This window comes from Orcinus orca, chromosome 3, assembly GCF_937001465.1.
Source record: "Orcinus orca chromosome 3, mOrcOrc1.1, whole genome shotgun sequence".
NCBI classification, from domain to species: Eukaryota; Metazoa; Chordata; class Mammalia; order Artiodactyla; family Delphinidae; genus Orcinus; species Orcinus orca.
This window is the reverse complement of record NC_064561.1, coordinates 149,703,415-149,718,642: the sequence shown is the minus strand read 5'-3', so window position 1 is coordinate 149,718,642 and position 15,228 is coordinate 149,703,415. Positions and strand designations below refer to the sequence as shown.

At 42.3% G+C, this 15,228-nt stretch overlaps 1 protein-coding gene across 1 annotated transcript in view; it reads right to left on the bottom strand.

Annotated features, from left to right (window-relative positions):
* The window catches only part of SELENOP (selenoprotein P), an 84,333-nt gene that overhangs the window by 6,679 nt on the left and 62,426 nt on the right, over positions 1 to 15,228 (bottom strand). The window lies entirely within an intron of this gene.

Sequence of the window (15,228 nt, the reverse complement as noted above, 5' to 3'; positions counted from 1 at the left end):
GGCCCCTGTACCATTTAAGATTCACTGGAATCTACACTCGATTAGTCTACTTCTTGGCTACCACTACATTCAGGAAGTTCCTGTGACTAGATAGCACATTCTTGGGTAAAAAAGATGACCCCTCTGAGTAGGAAATACTCAGACAAGAAATGTACAAGTATTAAATACATGACAAGAAATATTCCCAAAACAAGGGCCAGCGCTCTCTGCAGAGAGGTACAAATAAAACACGTGATTTGTAGACAGGTGGCGGAAAAAAGAGCATATTCAGCAGAGATAAGCAGAGAAAGAAAAATCCATACATTTATGCAAACATGATTTAATTTTTATTTAAGACACACTAAGTGAATCAGATAAAGTAATCAGGCTCATTTTCATATAAAAGTCTGAGGGGCTTCCCTGGTGGCACAGTGGTTGAGAGTCCGCCTGCCGAAGCATGGGACGCGGGTTCGTGCCCCGGTCCGGGAAGATCCCACATGCCGCTCGGCTGGGCCCATGAGCCATGGCCGCTGACCCTGCGCGTCCGGAGCCTGTGCCCCGCAACGGGAAACGCCACAACAGTGAAAGGCCCGCGTACTGCAAAAAAAAAAAAAAAAAAAAAAAGTCTGAGGGAGAGAGATCAGGACAAAATTCCAGAACTAGGAAGTTGGCACATTTTCAGGCACTGATCTGGGATTAAAAAAGTAAAAGTACTTGGGCAGGGGGGAGGGTGGGCAGCTAACGATAAGTTACCTAGAGTGAGCCCAGGGTTAAGAAGGGAGTAGAAAGGCTAAAATCAGATTGATTTGGGCTCTAATGCACTGGTAGCTATAGAGAGAACTTTTAAAAACCTGCTTATCTTTCACATTATTTGACACCACAAAATTCCTAGCTATATAGAATATCTTGATAAGAGCCTAACTAAAGGAAGAGAAATAAAGGGGGGGGGGTGTTAAGAGAGGATAAATTAAATAATTTATTAAGGCCATCCCAACTATTCTAATATCTTTAAAATTCCAATACTTAAGAAAAGGAGAGGATATATCTGGACTAAATCTAGGGAATTTCTTTAGGATAGTACTTATACTGATGATACAATTATCCTTCTTATAGCTACCATTTATCGAGCATTTATACAACTATTTGCAGGTAGCACAAAGCACTTTTTTAATATCATGTCAGTTAATCCTTACAACTATGTGACCATTATCTCCTTTTGCAGTTGAGAAAACTATGGCTAAGTGACAGCTTAGGCATCTTGCCCAAGTCCACACAGGTACTAAGTCACAGGGAAACTGGGTTCAAACTGGTTCTACTAATTCCAACACATGACCTCTTAGCTACTGCAATATATTGACCGTTTTTAGCTGGGTCATCTTTAGTAACTATAGTAGCCAGGATCTGGGTTTTTTTAATGCCCTAAGATGACAGAGAAAACATCAAAATTATTCAAGCTATTTTGTTTCTTACTAGAATGGCTAGATCTTCCCTACTTTCTAGAATATAAATTCAGTAGTTATAGACCCCAGCATAAACTCAGCGCCTGGCGCCCTTACTTTGCATACCATTCCAATGGGCTGGAGAGTGAATACAAATGAAAAGGTTATCTCACCCATTGCTCTCATTTACTTTTTTGATGAAAAAATAACAGAAGCCATTGGCAGAGTGGATTACAGAGTTCACACTTTCAGATTTTCCTCTGTTACTATAATCAATAGGCTGTTCTACTTTGTTTCCTTAAAATCACTTTTTACATAATAAACTTCTGATTAATTACAGCTGTCAGACAACCATATAAAATAATGTAGATAAATAACAAAACTAGATTTACTGGAAGCTGATGCAATAACCGTTAAAATGTAGTTATGAATTTCACTAATCTCACCACTTTCAATCACAAAACCTAGATTCACTGGCCACATACAGAGCTACATTTGTTTAAAATTTCCCATCAAAAGGCAAAACACGCAGAAACTTCTTCCACCCTCTTCCCCTAACCTTCAGACCCGCATCTGAGGGTCCCCCCTCATTCTCCTGAAAGCACCCATCACCACGTAAACTGCGAGGCATTGCGTTTAATCGCAGATCACCCGATTCTGACATGGGTTTTAACTCTTTCAAGGATGATCACTTCCGCACAGTGGACCAAACCTGCTCTCCCTTCTTTTTTTTTTTTTTTTTAACCTTGAAACTGCTCACAATATCCCTGGTCATTTCTACAGCACTGTAGAAAGGCCATATCTCAGTCTCTGCTCTTCAAACCCACAGGCTGTTTTGCCCCTAGAGCTCTCACTCTGCATTTCGGCAGGAAATATTTAAGCTTGAACATATAAGGTTGCCTATGTAACATCACAACTTTTTTGCAGAGGAAAAGAATTCAATTTCTCCAGCCTCCTCTGCCCGCATCTTCATCCTCAGCTGTGCAGAAAGCAGGGCAAAAATCAGCAAGAATTGTTAGTGTCCCCACTGCACTCGGCGTTTAGACTCTTTTGTTCTTTCTTTTGTATTACTTTTCTTTACCCATCTCTTTTCTTCAAATCTATTCTAAGGACAGAAACATTTTATCAAGACTCAAAAATCAAATCATTTACCAAACTGTCAAGGAATCAAGTTTGGAAAAACACGAAGTTTCTACTTACACAAGCCCTTCCGACTAGCTTGCTGCTTCCTTTCTCTCGCTCAGCTGGGGCAGCTCCACAAAGCCACAGCCAGAAACTCGCATATTTATAGTCCCTGTTGTCTACCTCGCCCCTCAGCTATAGTCCAAAGTTCAATGCCCACTCAGGCTGTGACCTGGCTAGCAGAGACAACCTCTGACTGATTATTGCAACCAACTTTTAAAAAGTAGCAAGTGCTGGCATGCACAAAATGGGGGCGGGGGGCAGTTTTTGCAATTACTGACTTATTCCCTATCCTTTTTAGACACCCCAGTAGCTAGGATTTAATGGTACAGTCGGGGGCGGGAGGAAGGGCTAAGGGTAAGAAGGCCTGCAAGTTATGCTCTTTTCCAAACTATAATAGGGAAAAACATTTGCTGAGCCAGCGAGGTAAGCTGTCTTTTTAAAAAAAGAAAAAAAATTTTTTTTCTTTTACTTTGTAGTGGTCAGGTGCTAGCCTAACCCAAACTGTGTGAACTTTGTTAGAAAAGTCACCTGGTGTTTCAAATCTTTCCTGCTGTTACAGACCTACTTAGATTATTTTGCAGTGGTTAAAACCTGAATCTCTGTGGGATCTCACAGGACTTCTGCTCTTTTCTTTTTCATTTAAGGAAAGGAATAAGGAAAGAGACCTCTTCTCTGAGAGATGCCAGGTCTCATTTTTCTCATCTCAGAAGTCCCACTCCCAGGAAGACCTAGGTATCCCACAGAAGCTTTTAACAATCTATTGTAAATTCTTTACAAATTTAAGTACCATACAAATAAGTTAGCTGTGATAGTAGCTGAACATGGAAAAGGATATGGAAATTTCAAAATGTACAAATAAAATGGAAAATTCCTACCCTTTCAGAAAGGGATACATTCTCTCCACTAACTGCTACAAATGAGCACACGCATGATAGGTAAGGCAAGCAGCAATTTCAAATGACAGCAGCCCTGGATAGTGATGGTTTTCAAGTAAGCCTCGCTTTCACTACCGATGCATTTTGTCCAAACAAACCCCTATTGATGGCTGTGGGCTGAGTACTGCTGTACAAGGTGCAGAAAGTACAAAGAGGCTCTGATGTTATCTTTCCTGTAAAGAAATTATCCAAGTAGAAACTTGGACTTCCCTGGTGGTCCAGTGGTTAAGATTCCACGCTCCCAATGCAGGGGACACGGGTTCATCCCTGGTTGGGGAACTACGATTCTACATGCCGCGTGGCGCTGACAAAAAAAAAAAAGAATCCTTCCACACTTGGCTCCATAAAGTGGGTTGGTTCTAAATTCCTCTGCCACTTAAAGCACTATTGAATAAAGCAGCAACTTTCTTTTAAAAAAAAAAAAAAGGAAAAGCTTGACATTTGAAAGCCAAATTCTATTTACTCACACCAAGCAGTAGGTATTAACCTTTTGGGGTCCCAGATCTCTTTGAGAATCTAGTGAAATGCTTAGTTTTTCTGCAGGAAAAGAACAATGCATATATACATACTTGTTTTTTAAAAGAACCGTGTGAAAAAAATTTTGTATGAAGCAGATAATCCCCCTATAGTTCATCTTCTTCACAAATGTAAATAGTCATGTTGGGTCTGTCTGCAGCAGGAAACTGAGTATTTCACCATCACCACCTTCCTTTACATGTGGCTTAGCAGCTGCCTCCTGTGCCAGAGAATTCCCTGCAAATGTGCAGCTAGCTCCAAAGCAAAGCGCCTGGGAGTGTTTGTGTCTAGGTCAGTTTATAGCTAAAACCCCCAGATGGCAAAAAGAAATGATGGGGAGCTTGCAATGTTTGAAGGGAATCCATGGGTTTCTTTTAATTGAAGTATAGTGGATTTTACAACATTGTGTTAGTTTCAGATATACAGCAAAATGATTCAGATATATATTTTTTAGATTATTTTCCATTATAGGTTATTACAAGGTATTGAATACAGTTCCCAATTTTTTAAAAAATTTTACCTATTTATTTTTTGTCTGCATTGGGTCTTCGTTGCTGCACGCGAGCTTTCTCTAGCTGCGGCGAGCGGGGGCTACTCGTCGTTGCGGTACACGGGCTCTAGGCGCACGGCCTTCAGTAGTTGCAGCATGCGGGCTCAATAGTTGCAGCGAGTGGGCTCAGTAGTTGTGGTGCATTGGCTTAGTTGCTCCCCGGCATGTGGGATCTTCCCGAACAAGGGATCAAACTGGTGTCTCCTGCACTGGCAGGCAGATTCTTCACTGCGCCACCAGGGAGTCCTACAGTTCCCAGTGTTACACAGTAAATCCTTGTTGTTTATCTACTTATGTACAGTTGTTTGTATCTGTTAATCCCATACTCCTAATTTATCCCTCCCCTTCTTTACCCTTTGGTAAACATGTTTGTTTTCTATGTCTGTGAGTCTGTTTCTGTTTTGTATGTAGATTCATTTGTATTATTTTTTATATTCCACATATAAGTGATATCCTATAATATTTGTCTTTCTCTGTCTGACTTACTTCACTTAGTATGACAAATGGCAGTATTTCATTCTTTTTTATAGCCAAGTAATATTCCATTGTAAATATATACCACATCTTCTTAAACCAATCATCTGTTGATGGACAATTAGGTTGCTTCCATGTCTTGGCTATTATAAATAGTGCTGCTATGAACATTGGGGTGCGTGTATATTTTCAAATTAGTTATATTTTCAATATTTTCAAATTTGCCTTTTCTGGATATATGCCCAGGAGTGGGATTGCTGGATCATATGGTAATTCTATTTTTAGTTTTTTAAGAAACCTCCATACTGTTTTCCATAGTGGCTGCACCAATCTACATTCCCACCAACAGTGGAGGAGGGTTTGAAGGGAATCCATTCTTAACAGCCTCTTCTGTGCTGGGCAATCTGGGTCTAGTCAGCATACTTAAGAAAGCAGAGTTTTCAAACAAACCTTTATTGACTAGTAAATCAAATTACATTAAATTGAACAAGATCAAACATTTATTAGGTGCTTATGCTAGGCACAATGCTGAGTTCCCTGTTCCTAAGGACCTCAAAATCTAATAGAAGAGACAGACATGTAAGCAGTGAAAACACATTGCAAAGTGAGACAATGTCTAGGATGGCTGTAAGCACAAGGTTCTGTAGGAACCCTGGATATGAAAAGAGGAGTGTTTTAACCCAGCCTGGAGATAGGGCCAGCAGGATAGGTTAGCACAAGTTCAACAGGCACTTTACCTTAGGTTTCACACTCTTACCTCCAAAGCCCCCAGCAAAGCTGATCATAGCGCTGTCTAGAAAAATATTTTGTTTCAATTTTTATGAATGATTAAAATCTCCTGATAGGTTGTTCCAGGCACCACCATACAATGAACCTTAAGATTACTGACTGTAGGGGCCTTCCCTGCTGGCGCAGTGGTTGAGAGTCCGCCTGCCGATGCAGGGAACACGGATTTGTGCCCCGGTCTGGGAAGATCCCACATGCCGCGGAGCGGCTGGGCTCGTGAGCCATGGCCGCTCGGCCTGCGCATCGGAGCTTGTACTCCGCAACGGGAGAGGCCGCAAAGTGAGAGGCCCGCGTACCGCAAAAAAAAAAAAAAAAAAGATTACTGACTGTATCCTATCAAATTGAACTTTATCCTAATGATCTCGTCTCCCACAACTTCCAGCCATGGAGTAAAGAATCTTTCTTCGTACTGTCTCATTCTTCCACATCCTTATAATTTTGCCCCAGAAGGTTTATGCATCTATTTAATCCCTGTTTTTAATAAGCATTCTCAGGTTCTTTGGGGTCTTGGTGACTTCCATGGAGAATAGGGCCCTAAGAACCTGTGAGTTCATTATATACTTAAAAGAGAAAAAGACTATGAACTGTGATTTTAGAAATCAGTTTATTAGCTACAGCAGGTGATGATATGACATTGATCCATTAACATTTGTAAAACATTGATGTCTCAAATTATTAAAAAGCGTCATTACCATATGAAGGGCCTATATAAAATATTAACCCCCTTAACTTGGTTGTTAGGTGGTGTTTTACATACAAAGGGAAATGAAGACTTTTCCAATATTTTGGGAAATGGACCCTTTGATCTAAATTATTCTTCCTCCACTTTCATGTACAAGAAGGTGCCCTAGACCTCACCTTATACATCGTACCCAGTATAAGATTGTTTGAGCATCCATGTTTAAAGGTAAGCCGTTGACTATGCAAGGGGTACCCAGGAAAAAAATGAGATGCTTTCAAAGTAAGCAGGCAAACTAAGAACAATGGCCAGAGGAAGGCATGGACCAGCAGTTTGGATTAGGTAAGGAGTAATGTGAGCCTTTGAGATTCATATGAAATATGCTCTCAAGAGGGGAGCTCTTCTTCAAGCTCTCAAGTTGACAGATCTGAGAACTGTTTGACGTATCAAACATGAATGCAATTAAGGGAGTAACTACATAGAGTGCCAAATTTCATGCAGGACTGAGCACATTCAGAGAGTAACAGACATCAGAAGAATTTTTCTTTGAATTAGGATGTTATTAATTTTTTTTTAATTTTAAAAAAACTTGTCTAAACCAGAGGCAGCACCTGCAGCTCCTCACAGGACGGAGAATTGGCACCAACATACAAGAAGCAAGGGGGCATCACATAGCCTCCAGATGACATGTAAGGGAGGAAAAATAATTTCCCTCTGCCCTTCTAGGTTCTTGGCTGGGACACCCCCTGTAGTACAAGATAGAGCAACAAGAGAAAAACAAACAGAGGTTTAATAACACGTGTACCTCCTGTATACATGGGAGATACTCAGAAAAACTGAGTAACTCCCAGAAACGGCTCAAGTCACCACCTTAAATACCACCTCCAGCTAAAGGCAAAAGAAGGTGTTGGGAGCTAGTTATGGGAGGCTACTGGGGAAAGCACAGTAAACGAGGGTAAGGTTATTACACAGATTTAGGTCATTGTCTTCTCCATTGATAAGTTTCTAGATTCGGTTATCCTCCCCCTCCTGTTACAGAGAGGGAGATACCCTTACAGAAGTTTTCCCTTATAAATGTAAATATCCCTTACAAAAGAATAACTTCTCAGTTTTCAGAGCTTCTCCTGTGTCTACAGTTTCTCCAAAATACAGCCCAAAGTAATTCTTATTGCCAATGCAGCTCAAGTGATTATTCATTTCTTCACATATCCTAGACATGGAAAACATAGGTCAGTCTGATGAATTCCTTCTCAACACTAATAATGCCTTAGACTAGCTGCTAAAAACCTTTTACGCCCATTTTCCTTAAAACTTAGAGAGCTTTCTGTTGTGCGTGTACCATGCTATCCATTTTGCAAAGAGGCCAGTTTTGTATAGTTGAAACATTTCAACTATACAAAAAGATAATAAATAAAACATTTCAACTCTACAAAAACTGAAATATCTCAGTTAGATGGATATTTCAAGACAATCTACGTTAATTTTCTGGTGGTCTTAATTTGCCACTTCACTTTACGTAATACCAAAAAGTCTTCCAGGACTTGTGTTGATGATTTCTCAAATATTAAGAGTTTTATCAGAGAATCTTAAAGCAAATATTTTGAATTTTCTGAAAGAATAGTCAAGTAAGTGTAATAATTTCAGACCAGGTAGTTTTGTATAATGCTCATTAAAAATAATTCAACTGGGGCTTCCCTGGTGGCGCAGTGGTTGAGAGTCCACCTGCCGATGCAGGGGACACGGGTTCCTGCCCCGGTCCGGGAAGATCCCACATGCCGCGGAGCGGCTAGGCCCGTGAGCCATGGCCGCTGAGCCTGCAAATCCGGAGCCTGTGCTCCGCAACGGGAGAGGCCACAACAGTGAGAGGCCCGCGTACCGCAAAAAAAAAAAAAAAAAATTTAATTGACCATATTTTTATATGTATCTTTGTGAATGACACATAATTTCTGCTTGAAGTAAAATTGCTGGTGAAAGGGAATGCATATTTCAAATTTTGAATGCTATTACCAAATTGCCCTTCCAAGTATACCAAATCATACTCCCACCCAAAAGTACGTGGCAGTACTTATTTCCACTGTCAAATTATTGTTTAATGAGTTTATTTCATTATTTGTAAGTTTATTAATTGTGTTACTTCGCTAGGGCTGCCATCACAAAGTACCACACATTGGGCAGCTTAAATAACAGAAATTTATTTCCTCACAGTTCTGGAGGCTAGAAGTCCAAGATCAAGGTGTCAGCAGGGCTGGTTTCATTTGAAGCCTCTCTCCTTGGCTTGTAGATGGCCATTTTCTCTCTGTGTCTTCATATGGTCTTCCTCTATGTGTGCCTCTTTCCTAATCTCCACTTCTCATGAGGACACCAGGCATATCGCACTAGAACCATCCTTATGACCTCATTTGACCTTAACTACCTCTTTCAAGGCCCCATCTCCAAATACAGTCACATTCTGAGGTACTGGGGTTAGGATGTCAATATACAAATTTGGGAGAAGACAATTCAGCCCCTAGCGTTGATCATTTGTACTCTCTTATCTGTGAAATGCCAGTTCATGCCATTTGTCTATTTTACTATTTATCTTTTTAAATTTATTACAAACATTATTTGTATATTAAGGAACGTATTCCTGCTCTATGTTTTTCTTTGCTGTTTTATGTATCAACATACATGAATGCATCTTTTAAATTCTGGTTTATTAGCAATATAAGCCTAAGTGCAGAAGGGATTTTACTTTTCTCACATCCTTAAATCACCACCTAGAAGCATGACACCTCAGTTTCCCTTGGCATTTTCAGACTAGGTTTTGCTACAACTTATTTTCAATGTAATGCTGATAGCATGGGACCATCCTAGCTGTTAAAGGCCAACACTCATATTTAGCGCTAAATTCTCCTTTATTGCCCCGTTATTAACCCTCTAGTGCTGGTACAAGCAGTCATGTCATTCTAAAAAAATTATTTTATAAAGCAGTTGTTTTCGGAACCAGCTGTCTTTGTAGACAGGTAATTAATCATCTATATGGTTTAGTTTGAAGGGCACAAAAATCACTTCCTCTGTGCCTTAAGTCCTCCCAATAAAATCTTCCTTGTCTCCAGAAAGGCCTGGGATAAAGCAAATGGTTATCAGAGAGGGAAGGGGGCCATTCCCAGTTACTCAGTGCTGCAGCAAGGTCGGCGCCGAAGGAAATGAGGCCTGGAGGGTCAGATGATGAAACTTAGGACTGAGAACTGCGGAGAATATAAATAGCCATGCTGTCATCATCACACATCATCTACCATGTACTTATGGGGTGACGTTTTTCACTGATGAGACATATGGTCTCTGGGCCTGTGGGAATCATCATGTGATGAAGTGAAGAAACTGGGTAGAGAATGTTCCTTCTGGAGGACAGAGAGCAAACAGGAGACATACCCACTCCTAGTTCTCCCTGGAAACTGGGACTTTATCACCCTCTGTTCCAGCTTTCTGATCTGTATAACAGTATCTATGGTTCTTTACCGCATTCTAGGAGCCTAGAATCACAAACTGTCAGAGAAGGGAGAGATCACCCCTCTCAAAGATAAACAAGTAAGCAGAGGCCCACCTGACTTCTCTACATGGAAAAGGAAAGTGAGGAAGACAGAAGCAGAACAAGGTGGGAAAAGGGACGTGTTAGCTCCTTGAAAAACTATTGGCAATTCACCGAGAATTCATAATTACAGCTGGTGATACACTCACTTTCCCTTTTGAAATGAAACACGGGTTGTATAAATGAGGCATGTTTCAGTTCTAAGGTCTTTCATGTTTATGTAACTCAAATATATACTCAACAAAGCAGCCAATAGTAGGACACACACTTTCCTCGATTTGAGGATTAATGGAAAAATGGCAAAATATTTGTTCTTTTTGAAACATGACTCCATAATAACTTTTAAAGTAAGTTTTGATCTTTTAGTGCATAGCTTAATCCTGAATGCATACTTGTGCAGGGTTATTTAACCATGAAAGCACATAGTCTAATCTTTGCAAGAAGCATAAAAAGGTGTGAGTGTGCGTATATGCCTGTGTGTGCACGCGTCTGTGTGTGCAGGCCCACATGCCCTGGAACCCGGGACACTGGAGTGTGACTCCAGAGTGACAGTAAACAGAAGGCGGGCACGTGAAAGAAGACTGGGAACATGGAATTAACAGTGGTTCTCCTTTAGTATAAGAGTGTTTTAGCTCTTCTTTGTGCTTATGTGCTTTTTTCTAAGAAGTCTATAGTAATGATGGCTAAGAAGTCTATAGTAGTGGTGGCTAAAAAGTCTACTGTAATGATGGCTAAGAAGTCTACAATAATAGAATGGCTATCATTTATTGTGTGCCTGTCACTGTCCTAAGTCTTTTCAAGGTAACAGCTCATGTAATCCTCTCAACAGCCTATTACCCTTGCTTTATAGTTGAGAAAACTGAAGCAAATGGAGGTTAAGTAACTCTCCCCAGATTCAGATCTGGAAAAGCAGAGGAGCTGGGATTCAAACTCAACAGTTCCAGTGTTCAAGAGCTTAACTGCTACAATAAACATGAATTTACTTTTCTTCATAGATGTGTATGGATGTATATATGTGTATACATATACGTGTTTTTACTAGGCACATACATGCTGAGGCTTGGTACATTTAAACAAATGCATAGCACCTGTAGCTGAATTCCATGCTCTTGTTTGCTGGAGAATAGTCATCATAACTATTTTCCAAAATACTTTAACTGCTAGGTTTTTCAATTGGAGGAAGAAGAATCTGGTACCAGGCAGAAGGCGGCTCTGCAATCCCTCCTACCGTTTGGTTTCCACCTGACTCAGGACAGAAGCGCTCTCAGATTACCACGTGGAGCCTAAAAATCAGATTAGTTTCAGAGGAGCATATGCTGTACAGTGATAGAAATGCAGATTTGAAACCCTCAAACTCCATCCTCACACTCCATACAAGGAACACTTCTGAAACCTCTCTCCTCAGCAGTCTTCTAGCCTCTTCGCAAACATTTCTAGAATGAAGAGCTCACCCCTCCGAGAGCCCGCCCCTCCATGTTCTCTCATGGAGCCTCCCACATTGTAAGTGAAGTCTCCCCACATGAACCTGAACTCTCGCGGTACAAGCTCTGCACTCAGGAACTGCACAGACAAGTACATAGTCTAAAGCTGATGAGGTTACCATTTTGCCCAGCTCCCTCCTTCTGAATTCTACCTTTCTCTTTGGGTTCCCACTCCAGTTAGCCTGGGAGATAACACAGGTGAAGCTAATATCTGAAAGTAATACGTTTCAATGGAAAACACTTCCCTGTGCCGTGCTCTGGTGCTGTCATAGTCTGGGGTCATCACAGCCTCTTGAATGTTGTGTTTAACTAGAGGGGCTGAAAGTTAGTGCTGAGTAACGTGCCAACAATGTTGCAAAGGTGCAGGAATGGACAAATATTGCCATAAAATGAATCAGGCCTTAGGTATGTAATATACCAGGGCTCCAGTTCTTCAACCCTCTGACCCCAAACCATCAGACCCAGACCCTGGCCTCCAGCTCCTATATCTTTAAGACCATGAGGCATCTGAACCTTCAGAACATGGCTGGACCTAACCTTGGCTGCCGCTTCTCAGCGTGTTCCAGCTTCAACCTTGGATTTGCCACAAACCGTGGGTTCTGGCTCTGCCCACATTTGGCATCTCCCAATGTACTGACCCTGGTCATAGTCACTGACCTGGATTTTGCCTTCTGGACAAGGTTTTCACGTCTTGCCAACACTTGCCTATTTATGTCATCATTATTTCAATCTCAGGACTGACGAGGCTCATGACCCTGAAGGCTTAACCAGGCAGACGGAATGAAGCCAAACCACTTCTCTCACCTTATTTGCCACCACTCCTGGGTGCGGCTCCCCTATCCAGCTCTACAGCTTCACCTGGTCCTCCCCACTTTGTCAACACCGTCCCCCTGCCCCACAGGCCCTTTCCCTCTACTCCCCAGTTCAAATCCTAGCACGGGGTTAAAAATTCAGGCTCTGGGGCTTCCCTGGTGGCGCAAGTGGTTGGGAGTCTGCCTGCTGATGCAGGGGACACGGGTTCCTGCCCCGGTCCGGGAAGATCCCACATGCCGCGGAGCGGCTGGGCCCGTGAGCCATGGCCACTGAGCCTGCGCATCCGGAGCCTGCGCTCCGCAACGGGAGAGGCCACAACAGTGAGGCCCGCGTACCGCAAAAAAAAAAAAAAAAAAAATTCAGGCTCTGGAATCAGACTGCCTGGGTTTGGGTCCAGTTTCTCTACTTATTAACTAGGGGCCTAGGGCAACTGTGACTTAACTCTCAATACTTAGGGTTTTTCCATGTGTAAAATGAGAATTGTAGCAGCACCAGCTATGGGGGTACCACTACCTGCCGATCCGACATCCAGGTCCTTCCTCCTCCTTCAGGTCTGTCCTTAGGCTGCTCTGTGCTCAGACTGACAGACAGAAACCAAAGAAAGCCTCCATTTCTCAGCCAATCCTGCCACTGGGGTGTCTGTATGACACAGTTCTAACCAATGAGATGAAGGGGAAGTCTGAAGTCGGCTGGGGATCCCTAGGGAAGTTTTTCTTTCCATTTATTAGCATTCATTGTTTTCTTTACCCTTCTGCTGGGATGCCAATGAACAGCCTGCAGTGGATCGGCCCTTTTGTACCCTGGGGATAACGACACCCAGAGCCCGGAGCAAGAAGCTAGAAGGAGCTGGAAACCTGTTGATTTCTCAAGCACCCACATCAGCCCAGACTGCCTACTCCTGGACTTCTTATATGTGAGGAAAAATAAGTCTCCACCTGATTACGCCACTATGGCCAGTTTTCTGTTGCCTAACAACTTTGTAAAAAGAACTCATGACACATAGCCTTCTGTCTGTCTTATCAAATGACACAATATCTTAACAAGCTACCCTCACCTCAGGAACTGGACTATGGATGCCGTAAGGCTGGGAGAGAAAATGCACTGTCCACAGTGACCTTCATGTCTTGCCTCTTCTTCACGTGCCTAGGCTGGCCCGCATGACCCCCTCCATCCTGGGATTGATGCAGGAATTGGCAGACCAGGAAATCCTTCCCTCCTTAGATCCTTCACAGCACTATTTTGACACCTTCCGCTCTTGGTGTTAAAACCATATTCTGCCTCTACTCCAGCTATTTGTTTATTTTTTGGTCACCCTTCCAGATTATGAACTCCTAAGGGCCAAAAGTGTGTCTTACTCAGTTTGTATCCTCTGCAGCCACCATCCCAATACCTGGCACATAAAAGTTCCTCAGTAAGTATCTACTACGTTTCATTAAGCTAAACTGCTTTGAAACTGACCAGTAAAAAGGACCAGAAATAATTAGTCAGACACCTGGTTTCCTGTCACTTGTTGGTTGGGTGCAATTTGCTTTCTTTATAGCTCTGCTCACAAAACAAATAAGATTTGTTTCCCTCTACTACCCAGAAATGGCATTTTTTTTTTGTAAAGTATGTCAAAAATTCCAGGGAATCCCAAGAAGGGAAGACACCATGTTTGTAGTATCTTGGTCACTGTCCTTACAATGTGTTTTTTGTTCATTCAACAAACAGTTATTGAGCATCCAAGTGCTGACATTGTTCCTATGTACTGGATATACAAGCAAGCAAAAAAGATAAAAGCAGAAGAAAACCCCTTCCTACCCTTATAGAGCTTATAGTCAGATGGCAGAACAAATGTCAAGTGCTCAGTAGCAGACAGTAGAAAACAGGGAAAGGAGCTGGTCCGTAGGGTTGGCGAAGGCTTCCCTGAGGAGGTAGCAACTGAGCTGCAGTCCAAATGAGGCACAGGAGTGGGGCAGAGACAGCTGGAGGAAGACAGAAGAGCAGTGCAAAGACCGTCAATGGGAGGGAGCACGGCTGACGGAAGGAACTGAGTCTGGATAGCCGGAGCGGAGGGTAAGTGATGAAACAGGAGACGTGCACGGGGGCCAGGCCATGCCAGGCTGTGTAGACCTGTGGCAGTTTGTGTGTAACATGATCAGATTTGGATTTTCAAAAATCACTTTAGTGCACAGTGATTGGAAGGCAGCAAGAGGGGCAGTGTGCAGCCTAGACAGTGCAGAAAAGCTTCTCCAAAGGTCAATCTCTGCCTTTTCAACCATCAGCCCTCTTCTTGCAGGAGCCCAAGGGCTCAAAAAGGACCTGGGACAGGCCACTGATCCACTTGGCCAGAAAAGTTTGAAAGTGGAAGATGGGTCAAACTCAACTGAAAATGTTGTAAGGTTGTTGCCAGACTCACAGCTACCCTCCTAGCTTTCAAGGCAGACTTAAAACTCACACCTTGCCGTCTTGGTGACCATAATTACTTACTATGTGTGGGTTGTTGTCTTGAGAAAAGGGAGAGTTGTTTTTCCTAAAGTAATGCAATTTAGGGTCACTATGAAAAGTAAAGAAGTGACTGATAAAAGGAGTCAAGAGTCTTAGCAAGATTCTGTGTTTGTGTCAGGGAAAGATATTTAAATTAAGGAATTTGTGAGTTGGCGTGACAGCCTGGGGGAAAACAGATACATAACTGACTTTCTGGCAGGTTCTCAGCAGGCTCCTATCTTTCTGGGTTTCCACTGGCAGAGCCCAGACACAGCCCCTCAGGCCCGAGGCCAGGTAATCATGTGTTTTGATAAAAGTGAACAGAGTATTCCTTGGAGCTGAAGAGTTCAGTCAAAA